General features: G+C 37.8%; 1 protein-coding gene across 3 annotated transcripts in view; it reads left to right on the forward strand.

Moving 5' to 3' along the window:
- pknox2 (pbx/knotted 1 homeobox 2) overlaps positions 1 to 12,420 on the forward strand; it is a 105,473-nt gene that overhangs the window by 69,375 nt on the left and 23,678 nt on the right. The window lies entirely within an intron of this gene.

Raw genomic sequence — 12,420 nt, forward strand, 5'->3', positions numbered from 1 at the left:
TGTTCATTTAAGTAGAAACACATGAACCATACTAATAGAGATAATAGAGATGTTTGTGAAAATGGATTTCATCATGTGTCACAATTACTCGTAATACTTATTTTACAGGCTTTTACTTTATGTTCTGGCCAATGTCTGTGTAAAGTGCAGCAATATTACAAAAGAAAAAGGTTATACTGTTTACAGGAAATAAAGAAAGTAGTTACCACAGTTACGCTGCTGCTTAGGTTATGTTTTTATATTAGCTGCCTGGCACTGGTAGATATATTAAGTTGACATTTATGCTGTGTAGTGAATTGCTTTTTTACATTTTCAGATTGTGTGGAAGTTCTGTATTCAAATTATTCAAAATTCAAATTAATCATATGATCAGCAAATAAATCTCAAGTCACACTTTCAGCACCATTTGACTAATCTTTTATTTAAAAGTCTACATCTCTCTCTCTCTCTCTCTCTCTCTCTCTCTCTCTCTCTCTCTATATATATATATATATATATATATATATATATATATATATATATATATATATATATATATATATATATATATATATATATATATATTGATTTGATTTGATTTTGAATAGAATATTGATATATATATATATGTTTGTAAGAAAATTACTGCTTGGGGAAAACCCAGAATGCCAGCAATAAAAAAAAAAATGCCAGCAAAAAAAAAGATACAAATTACACCTCCCTCTTCTCTCAGCTCATCACTAGAATATTGATAAACCCTTATAATGAGTTTATATTATCTATTTATGAAGTAAATTATTCAAAATATACAGGCATTTTTAATCAAGCTGGCTGATCTCCTGGTGTTGCCAGACTATCAGCAACTAACTTGATTTGTTGAGTGAAGGCTGCCCAGCACTGTATGGTATTAGGGTCCCACCTGAGTGTATCTGCCACTGCTGGAGATGTGAGTCCCCCCCCATGTGCAGACCTGAGGCAAGCCACTGTAAAGTCCTTGGTTGATCCACTGAGATACAAGGCTGTCTTTGATGTGAGGCACCATGTTTGGAGCAGCTCCGGGTGTATTTGTGGTGGTGGAATCAGCCCCTCTTTCATTTCCTCTGGGGAGTTTTGGATCTTGGTTTCCTCCTTTAACAGTTCTCAACCACATATACAATACGAATTACTAATTCTAGCTGTGACATATAGAACATTTGAAATTATTAAAATGCGATCTCAATTATAAAACCTGTTTGTTGACTACTTGCTTTTATTATTAAGCTAAAAGCTACAGCTGACAAGAATAGACTTGCATTATATGAACTGACTGTCCTAAACTGGCACTTTAATCATATAAAGACAAAATATGTGCATCCCATTTGAATTGCACCCCTGCATTGACTATAATTTCCAGTCCATCAGGTTAGATTAGATTAGAATCAGGTATTCCAGAGTATAGGTAGCAGTGATTAAAACCAAACAGACAGTGATGGGAAGAACCTGTATTGTTTAGCTCTGATATTTGCATCTGCTCTTCTCTCTGCAGTTTTGACTCTGCTTGCACAAAGGAAGTAATCTTTACAATCCTTATAAAGTAATCTTTTACACTTGTTTCTGGGCAAGAATATTCCAGATTTGATTTGATTTTTTCACAAACACAGTATAGCTAATAAGTTGCGAACAAAAACACTAGCAGTCTGTTAATACTTTACATGTATACTGAAATTAAACACTCTCATAAACTTTAGTGGCACTTATTAATAATAAATAGCTAGATGGTCTTGTAGTTCCCCAAATGAAAGTGAAAGTTCAGAGAGTGGAACTTCTTTAGTAGTGCTCAGTAAATATTTAGTCATTTTACTCTGTTAGGAGTCTTCCTAGGGGTGGGATGGGTCAGTAGGTTTGAGGGTTTGCTCCATGATCACAAGGTCGGGGGTTTGAATCCACCGAACAGTTATCCTGAGGTACCCTTAAGGAAGGAGGTACCCTTTTATACACACTGCTCCCCGGGTGCTGGATTAGTAGATCCCTATTGCTTCACTGAGTGAACGGGATACATGCAGAGGCCTATAAGGGGATTAAAATTTAAAAAATGATCATTAAATTGAGAAAAGTTTTCCATTTGAGATATCTCCTTTCCAACTATGAACCTTCACAGAATGGCAGGGTCTGTGAAACGTAGTGTTACAGACAAACATAGCTGTAGATGATCAGTGTCTTTATGTGATAAAAAAGCAGTGGGCTAAAGGGTAAATTGAGATGAGAGTAAATGGTGCTACGGAGAATATAATGTCGAATGAGTCAGTTAATATGTATAATGGCCCGTCATTAAAATGCAGTAATTAGCTTTTAGAGGCAGCCCTAAGAATTCACCAGCATGTGCTGTTTAAAATCTCCTATTGAAATAGTTGTGTTTAAGCACTCAAAGAAGTGCTGAGCAGATTAGAATTTTTGGCATGACTGTTGCCCTTGTGAGGAACTAATGACTAAACGCACCTTGTTATAAACACAATTAAATTTGACTTCACTTCCGTCTCCCACAGTGAGTGAAATTATGCAAAAAGACACAAATAGCACTTTGTTTTTATGCTTCTGTGCTGTGCTCATATGGGGGCTGTAGACTTTGAAAGGAGAAGAGCAGTGAGAATCAGCATCTCTGCCATTTTTCTTTAATTATTTTGCTCAGGAAGCCTGTGCAGGCTTTAATGTTTCTTTTCACTAATTGCTGGAATGCCAATTTTATGAGGAGATGTGTGCTTTTCTCTCTCCGTCTCTCTGTCTCTCTGCCTACTTTGTTATTAGCAGCAGAGTAAATGTGTGATAGGGTAATTAGCCTAATGAGTTGTGGCATTTACTATAAAGATCCTTCTGGATTCTCTGCATCTTATTAAAAAGCGGGTGAGTCTTTTGTTTTTTAGGTTGCGAATGTAGAATTTGCGGCTGAGATGGAAACACGGGCTTAATTGAAAGAGACATCATAATAGTCGTTTCTGTTTTCAACAGAAATGTCCTTGTAATTCTCAGAACCAGCCCGGGTAGAAGAGATGTGTTTACCAATGCGCTCTTTTAAGGTGACACTTTTATGCTTGACTTAACAGCTCACTTACTTTACATGAAGAGAACTTGGAGTAGAGAATCAATGATAAACAACAGGGTGAATGTGCTTTTCAAAAGTTCTCACAGGCTGTATCATACATCTGCTGTATACATTAAATGGAAGCATATGCTACATTTAGTTACTTACACGTTATTTCATAAATCTCTAAAATCAAATAAACACATTTTTGTCTTACGAGAAGTAGTCATTGTCATTTTATACGTTTCAAAAAATCTGAGAAAAATAGAAATAAAATTCGATTCCTTCTTGTCTTTGACAGCCGTACAAATGCAGAACTGTATGTGGTGCACATTACCACTGACATGCCTCCATAGTGGATCTTTGCTGAAAGCCCTTCTCATGCTGGTCCTGGCCCCTGTATTTTGAATTGATGGGGTTTCTTTGTGTTTCTGGAAAGGTTAGCAGTTAGCCATGCTGCTAGTTCCTTAATTCACAAAGCTAAAGCGAGTTATTCAGCCTCTATTTGCAGTTGTTGTTGACAACATTACAACATGACAATATACACAGGAGGAGATTACTTTTAATTTGATACATCCTAGGATTGACACATTTTGTTATAGCCTCCATGTTTGTGTGAGTCTCTAATGCACCATAAAGTCTATTTATCCTCACTGCCACAATGCATCAATGCGTTCTCCACCACTGTGCTGCTATTCCAGCAACCCAAAGTCTCTCACCATTTGATGGGCTTAAAACAGGCCGTGCTTTTTTCCATTTACCGGGTCAGCATGTGTTGGTGTTCAGCTGCTTCTGAATGCAAGAAACTGTGTCAAAGCTCAAGTGGCTTTATTGGCTGTTTCTTTAAGATACTCATTTTTATGAGTATCCTTCCGCTTGACTTTAGTTGAGAATGAAAGTCCAAATTTTACCTTTTTTTAATTTCTTACTTGGACAACTTGGCGATCCATGTTATCTTTTGTTAGCACGAGTGGCCTACAGCAAACACAGAATAGGACATAATTTACACTTCACAGCTGCTAACCCACACTCTGTGCAAAGACAACATTCATTCAGTCAGCCTCAATTTTTATCTTTATTTCTTTATTGAAAATAACAGTACCTTTTTACAGAATGTAGGCGAAGTCACGTATTTTGTCAGCTTTTTTAAAAAGCGCGCATATATATATATATATATGTATATATGTATGTGTGTGTGTGTGCGTGTGTGTGTGTATTGCCAAAAGCGCAAGTAAAGAACATCTGCCAATGCAGGATAATCAGAAAGGATGTACATACACACAGGGATACAAAGTGAAATGAAAGGTAGACTGTTTAAATACAGATGACATATTGGTTGAAGGGTTTCAAGACCAGACATAAGAATAAAAGGCAATATTGAGAAGTACAGAAAAGGAGACTGGATTTTTTCAGATAATGCCGCAGGTTCTTTGTGTGTATGTGTGTGAATGTGTGACACACTCCTTTCTCTAACACAGGGTGTGCTTCAGACATGTAGCCTGGGGAAATGGGGCCTTGTTGGGAGCACACACAGCAGGGCTCACCACAAACTGGCTTCTAATATACAGGGGTACAGCAGGCCTGATTAGACTGGCAAACAGTGGGGAGCAGAGAGAGAGAGGAGGACCTCTGTCTCTTCCTCTCTCTCTCCAACTCACACGCATCCCCACGCAAAAACACACAGCGGTACCTTCAAACCCCACCCCGTCGTCTTTCTGTACCCACTTGGTGGCCTAACAGATTATTGCAAATGCAGGTAAACATGACTCGTTCCTTAGATGACTACGCTGCTTTGATTTGTGCTTGTTTTCATGCGCTGCTCTTCATCTGCAGATTTAATGTTTTTGATAGGCTGTAGACAACTTGGTAGATTTAAGTGCTAAAACTCAAATGTAAAGAATATTTTCAACTGGGATTGACATTTCTTTTATTTTCCTTGAAAAACAGTGAACCTCTCACCACATTTCCATTCAGTAGCTCTCCTGGAGCTTCCAGTTATATAACACAGTCTTCCTCGGCAGATGGATTTGTACTTAAACATGTGATGGAATAGTGGATGTTCAAAAGTCCTCTTCTGAGTACCTCACTTTCCCTGTTTCTGTTTACCAGTTTCAAATCTGGATAGAGTGTACATGTCCAGACATTTATGATCTTTTTGTATAAAATGACTTTTTGAACATACTGAAAATGCATCCTTTGGTCAGATGAGGTAAAAGTATATATCTTGGCAGTAGCGACACTGCTTATGTTTGGAGAAAGAAAGAGGTCTACAAGCCAAAGAACACTTTCTCCACCGTTAAACATGGTGGTGGAAGGATTATGCTGTGGAATGCTTCACTGCATCTAGAACTGGGAATTTTGACAATTCTTCCAGATGTTTGTAATGTCAGATGCTGATGTTGGACCAGAAGGCCTGGTTTGCAGTCTCTGCTATGAATCATCCCAAAGGTGTTCTATCGGGTTGCACTAGCCTGCACTCATGATGGAACAGAAAGGGACAACACCAAACTGTTCTCACAAAGTTGGAAGCATGAAATTATCCAGAATATGCTGAAGCAGTAAGAGTTCCTTTCATTGGAACTAAGAGGCCAAACCCAACATCTGAAAACAACCCCACACCATAATCCCCCCTCCACCAAACTTTACACTTTACACAGTACTTGTCACAATGCAGACAAGTACCGTTCTCCTGGCAACTGCCACACATCTCCACTTCTATTGAGTCCAATGGTGGCCAATGGTGATTACAGCACTGCATCTGCCGAATTATATCGTGCTTGCAGATGTAAGGCTTGAGCTGCTCAATCATGGAAACCCATTCCATGAAGTTCTCTACACACTGTTGTTGAGCTAATTTCTAGGGACCATGGAATTTGGATGTCTGTAGTGATTGACTCAGCAGAAAGTTGGTGACCTCTGAGTACTACCACTCTATTATTTTAGGAGGGCTATCACTTTGTGGCTGAGTTGCTGTCATTCCCATTGAAAGTTGTCCGTGGAATATTTAGTAGCAAGGAAATATTACAAAGTGGCTATCATGGTACCATGCTCCTGAAATTTACCCATTCTTTTACAAATACTTGAAGAAGCAGTCTACATACTTAGGTGCTTGATTTTATATTTATGTAGGCATGGAAGTGATTAAAACACCTGACTTCAATGATTTGAATAGGTGAGTGAATACTTTTAACAATATAGTGAATAATAATAATTCTGCTTTATTTATATATGACCAAATATAGCACTAGCAAGGAATAAGTAAAGGATTGTATTATGAATAGTAGATTGATGTTGTGATAACACAGTTACAATATCACATACCATACCTGTGGTAGACAGTTGAAGCAATGAAAAAAAGTTAAAAGTAGAGATCAAATGGTTGATGTAAAAGTAATTAAATGTAATGAAGGGATTTTCCAAATAGTTAGCTAAGGTTAAATATTTAATTAGAAAAAAGTTGCAATAGTTGTCATTAAAATGTTGAAATCATAAGCTTAATTCATAGAATAACTGCTGAAAACACAGTGCAAAAGTGTAATGAAAAACTATTTAATACAGTTAGATAAATGCCTGCCAGGTGGGCGTGTCCACTACATTGTCCCAGTAGATCTGACATCATGTGAAAACTGTGGTTTAAAACAATATATATCAACAAGGTCATTTTTTCTGTTAAAAACTAGGACTAGTATTACACATTTTATAATTGGTTAAAATAATCATAATTTAAACATAGGTTGTGATGATTAAGGGGTTCAGGGCTATGGATATGTGGGAAAATACAACAACAACAACAACAGAAAACCCCAAAGAAATAATAATAAATGTAAAAAAAAAAAAGTACCACATACTGTATGTGTTTTTCACTTTAAGACAAGACATTTTTTGTGCTTTTTGAAAGTGCTCTACCTTTTGTTGTGTTCTGTTATCTGATCAAAAATGTACTGGCACCTTATTCCCTTGCTTAGATCCACAGGTCATAAAGCAGATTCCACTAAAGCTGCCACGTGCCTCACCTTCATGTTTAAGTCATCATGCTCTCCGCTCGCCTCTGATTCTCCATTTTGGGCTTTTCGTTGGTGATCCAGCATGGTGCAGTGCAGGAAAAAGTGTGTGTGTCTGTGTGTGTGTGTGTGTGTGTGTGTGTGTGTGTGTGTGTGTGTGTGTGTGTGTTGGGGTGAGGTGGGGGGTTGGTGATGACTCCACTCACTGGCCGTCCTGTAAATCGCTCTTTTATGGCCCTCATAATGATCCCCCAGCCAGCAATCTCGATTCCGTCGCACTGCAGATAGGAACCGCTGCTTCTGGCAGTCAACATGAGGGTGCTCAAGATGGCTGGAGGAGGTAGCGGGAGACTGGAAAGCACACACTGTGTGACTACACACTGGCACACACATACATATGTTCACATTCATAAAAATGCATGCCTTTTCACACCCCATCTACCTTAATCCCAACTTCCTGTGTAAAGGTCATAGAAAGTGCCGAAGGATGGTGTTTTGACCTCACTCAAAGTTGGTGAGCTCCAACAGCGTGCAATTGTGTAACATCATCAGAGACAGACTTCCTCATGCAGACCAATAGTGCCTTGATAGTTTTAGGCTTTTACATGATTTTGGAATATACCAACATTGAACTGCTGACAGCAACGGTTAGCTTAGAATTTCCAAAAGTAATCTCAAAACCCATAATTACTTTGTCATATCCACTGAACTTGATTTTACACAAGAGAACGCACAGATGTAGTTTGCTTTAACAAAAGACTTTATATGATCTGTTTTGCCAAAAACACTGCAAAATGTTAGACTGAAATTTCTAACATTTGATTTCTACAAAAGTGTTTATTTAAACAATATGAAATGTAGTTTAAAGCCAAGAAGCCAGGCAAAGAAAATATACGAAAAATTAAATGCAAATGAAATATAATGAATGCAAATGGATGGGTTTTACAAAGCTGTTGTTGTCTAGATATAGATCTCACCATATACATAAACAATTTGTTTCTAGATTTCATTATCACTTTAGCTCAACAAAGTCTGTTGTATAACAGTTTAATGAACTTTACTGTTTGCGAATCCTAATTAGAGTCAGTGTCATTAAACATGACATGCAAACAGCAGGAAGAACAGATAAATGAAACGTCTCAATCTATAGCTTGCATCATCAGCTATAAAAACTGTACAGTTAAAGATGTCTCTCTGTTTTCTTTTTTAACATGCAAGTGAGCTTTTTATTACTCATTCACTACAAATGTCACTGAAAATTACAGCACATGGCATGAATAGTAAAACAAAACATGTCACATTCGGAACAACAATTCAGATGAAATGTAATTACTGTACAAGTTGGCAAGTTTGTTTTTTGTTTGTTTCACCTGTATTTATTAAAACATACCGTTTGTGCTGCCGTCTGCACTCTCATGGACATTTTCACCTTTCTGCACTCCTTCCTGACTGAAGACATGTAAATCTATTATATTCTATTATATTACTAAAAACAAAATTAACTACTATCTGACAGTGGCAAGGACATTTTCAAACCACTAATTTAAGAAAAGAAGCAATAAAACATTATGAAAACACTCTCATTGCACATAAAACTGTAGCAATGAAAAGTGCATAAAGTATCGAAAATAAAAAGAATTATTCTGCAGAAAAATATTCCCCCAAATTAACAGAGGTCTCTGAAAAAGCTCTTCATGAGGCCTTGGATATATTAAAACAAATTAATAATTTCTGTTCAACTTCCCTGTTTTATTAGTTTTATTTATCATGACATATGTTGGCCAAGGTGGTTAAGCAAGATGAAACTGATCTGTTACAATGATAAATAACTGAGTGCTTGCTCTGTTTCCACACCATTTTGTTTCCAGACCACTTTGTACACAGTACACAGTACAAAGTGGTAGTACCACTTTGTGGTCTGCATTTGTACTGTTCTGCCTTGCTTGCCTGCTATCAGTTTACCAAAGAGACCAAAGGTTTATCCACAATGCTCATGCGCAAAACCACCAGAAAAAAGCTTCTGGCCTCTTAGCTTGCTCACCCCGGTCATTGTGAACAGGAGATGGAGACAGCTACTACATTCTTTTGAGTACAAAACAGCGGAGCTTTCAATAATAATAGCCAGCTGCAGTCACAAGATTACAGTAATTTTAATGATGGATGCAAACAGGTTAGGAGCTTTATGAGATGAAAGGCTGTGATACGTTTTAATGTCTGTTAAAACATTATGTCTGTTTTTAGATCTGATAAGGCAAGCATTGCCTGCTTTCCTTTTCCTGATGGAACACCGCTTATAGTTTTGGGTACTGACACTATTTTTTTTTTTAGCTCCTTACAAAAGCATAATCACATTCTAGTTGTTATTAAAGTATTCACCAATAGAAAGAGATCAAAATCAAATATTTCTCTCATGTTATTGTGTTAAGGTTATTTGAAGAAATAGCTTGATGCAAAGTGATTTAAATTTCTTGTCTTGGACATGCAAGAAATTCAGCTGTCATCTGGTTAACACTTTTAAGTGGCGTGCTCGCTTTGTTTTTAGCTTGCCTACTGTTATCACTTCTTTCAATTTGCCTGTTTATTTACCAGCCACTAAAGGTGTTGTGTACTCTCTAGCTCTTGCCACAATGCTCCTGAGGCTTTAAGCCCCATAAGGCCAGATCTCCTTGACAGCACTGTGCTAATAGATGCAGTCAAGTATTTTTTTCTGTGTCTGATGTTTACAAATCACACGGGCACGTCTAATAAGACAAGGAAAGTATCAGTTTGCTGACACTTGTGGGCTAATATGTCATTTGCGTTATCTTTGAGTAGATATCGGAGCTTAGTAAAAATATGAGTTTAAATAAACTCAGAAAAATGTCAAAATTAATCAGATTGTGTAATAAAAATAACACTACATCTAAGACTAAATAAACCTCTCTCTCTCCCCCACCTGGATTCTTCTCCAAACCAACTCAAGCAGATACCAGACAAAAAATGCAGCATCTCTCCAGTGTGCACGTGACCGTCCTGTTTAATATTCCTGGCACGTAGGCTGAGGGAGCAGTATTAAATTGGGATCAGGGAGATTAGAGTATAATATAGTTGACTATTAAAGGCTAGAAATGAGAGCCATGGGTTAGAGCCTGAGTAGGGTCCATACCGCCACAATTCCCTACCATAATTTTAAAAGTGCTCAAAGCATTCAGTTAGAGTAGAAAAGCACTACATAAGTTCCTGTCGATTTACCGTTTATAGTCTATAGAATGAAAGTGAAAAATAATAGCAATAAATATTAAGCAAAGAACCAGCCAAGGAATTGTAAAAGTCAAATAGACAATCAGAAAAACAAGTCATATTTATTAATAAGATAGTATGAAACCAAAAGTTGTTTCATCTTCTGTGTGTGTGTGTGTGTGTGTGTGTGTGTGTGTGTGTGTGTGTGTGTGTGTGTGTGTGTGTAAACATTAGTAAAACTGAAGAACTTGTAATCTACACTGCGACTACTGTGTATTTGTGCACAGTATTGCACAGCACAGCTTTGTCTGTGAATGTGTTGCAGTGCTGCGTTTAAGGTTTTTCTTTTGGCAGTGTTGTATTGCTAGTGATGTATGAATGCCTCTGCCTTGCTAATGAGCAAAACAAATCCTGTTTTTCTTTGCCTTTCTGACTTTACTACTGGAACATGCTCAGCAAGGAGTAGCATCACTCCCAGATCTGTCATCCAGTTTCCAAGGCAAATGAAATGCAACAAAAGTGCAGTCTTCGAATCAGGCTGGACATTCTCATCAAAACTCGTGGGTTAGCTTGCTATCCAGTTAACTGGAACTGTAGAATCTTTATATAAAGAAGCTTTGTGTTTGACTGCATTTGTTCTCACTCATTGAACTAAAATCCTATCAACTTGGCTGTAGCTCAGGAGGTAGAGCAGGTCATCTACTGATTGGAAGGTTTGTGGTTTGATCCTGGTCTCCACGCCAAGTATACTTGGGCAAGATATTAACCCCAAGTTGCTCTCCAATGCAGCCATCAGAGTGTGAATGTTAGCTGGGAAGTACTGAAAAGCACTTAAGAAAGTGCTTTTGTGAAGGGGTGTGAATGTAGCATGTTGTATAAAGGGCTTTGAGTGCTATGGAAGAGTAGAAAAGCGATATGTAAGAATCAGTTCATTTATTGTTTGAAAGGTTCACAGTGTTCACCAGAAACAGTCACCTTGTTTTGAGATTTACAGTTACAGCCACTTAAAATAGTTGCCTCATCCCTGACAGGACCATGATGGATGCCTAGTGGAATCCTGATCGATTGCCGGCTGATAGATGACCCTCCTGTGACATGGACCATGCAACCATGAGTAGTAACGCCCCTAAGCAGCATTTAGGAATACTAGTGGTAATGTCTTGTGTATCCACCAGGGGGACCAGCCTGGAGGTGTATTCAGTTGAAGGCTTGCTCCACACTTGCACTCCAGTTACACAATAATGTGTATATATGCGTGTGTTTCTGCCAGAAATATGTGCCATTTTGTTCTAAAAACATCAGTGATCACTGTCGTTCTCTCTCGGTTTTTATTGCCACTATTAATTTTAAAGCTCATTTTTTAAAACCTTACAATGTAACTACAGCCCAGCCCATGCAGCAGTAAATTAATGACTAACCTTGTATTGTGTCTGGATTATCTCATTTGTTCTGCTGAGTGAAGTTTGGTCCATTTACAGTATCCTACCATACAATTGCATTTGTCTCTAACCATCGGGAACCCTCGCGTTTACTTTTATTGAGTGGAAAAAAGTTAGCGTTCATCCTCCAGCTTCACTATGCTAATATGTGGGGCAGCCATGCTAACTATACTGTAGGTGTATAGCTAGCCACCGTGTACCACATCATTATATACCAGCTAGCTCAACTTCAGTAACCCTACAAACGTCCCTGCTGTTTAGTTTCCTGTCATCGTTTATGTCAGAAGTGATAGCAGAGCTGTACGTTTTAATTTTTTCAGAAATCCCTCAGTCAGAACATGGTATGTTATGTTTAGGTGGAAAGTAGTGAGCTAACTTCTAACTCATAAATTTCACAAATTTTGTTTTCATGGATGCCTGGATTTTAAACTTAATTGTTACACCTGGTAGAGCAGCCACACTGATCACTTTATTAAAGATGAAAGAATTTAGACAGTTTGTAATTCTCAGTGATGCCGCAGTGTTCGTTTGACTTTCAGAGCTGAAGAGGAGTTTGGACCCAGAAATGGCTAATGACATCAGACTTACATACCTTTATCTTGGTATGTTCCACTAATCCATTCACTCAGACTTTCATGAAGAACAGTCCCATAATGTATTTTGTTGGTGAAACCGCAATCCTGAGTTCTATATTGAAAGTAAACAACAAACGACCACTAATTGACTC

This window comes from Mchenga conophoros, linkage group LG10 (assembly GCF_057382185.1).
Source record: "Mchenga conophoros isolate Kocher_MC1m ecotype Shallow Benthic linkage group LG10, M_conophoros_male_GT1.1, whole genome shotgun sequence".
Classification (NCBI taxonomy): Eukaryota; Metazoa; Chordata; class Actinopteri; order Cichliformes; family Cichlidae; genus Mchenga; species Mchenga conophoros.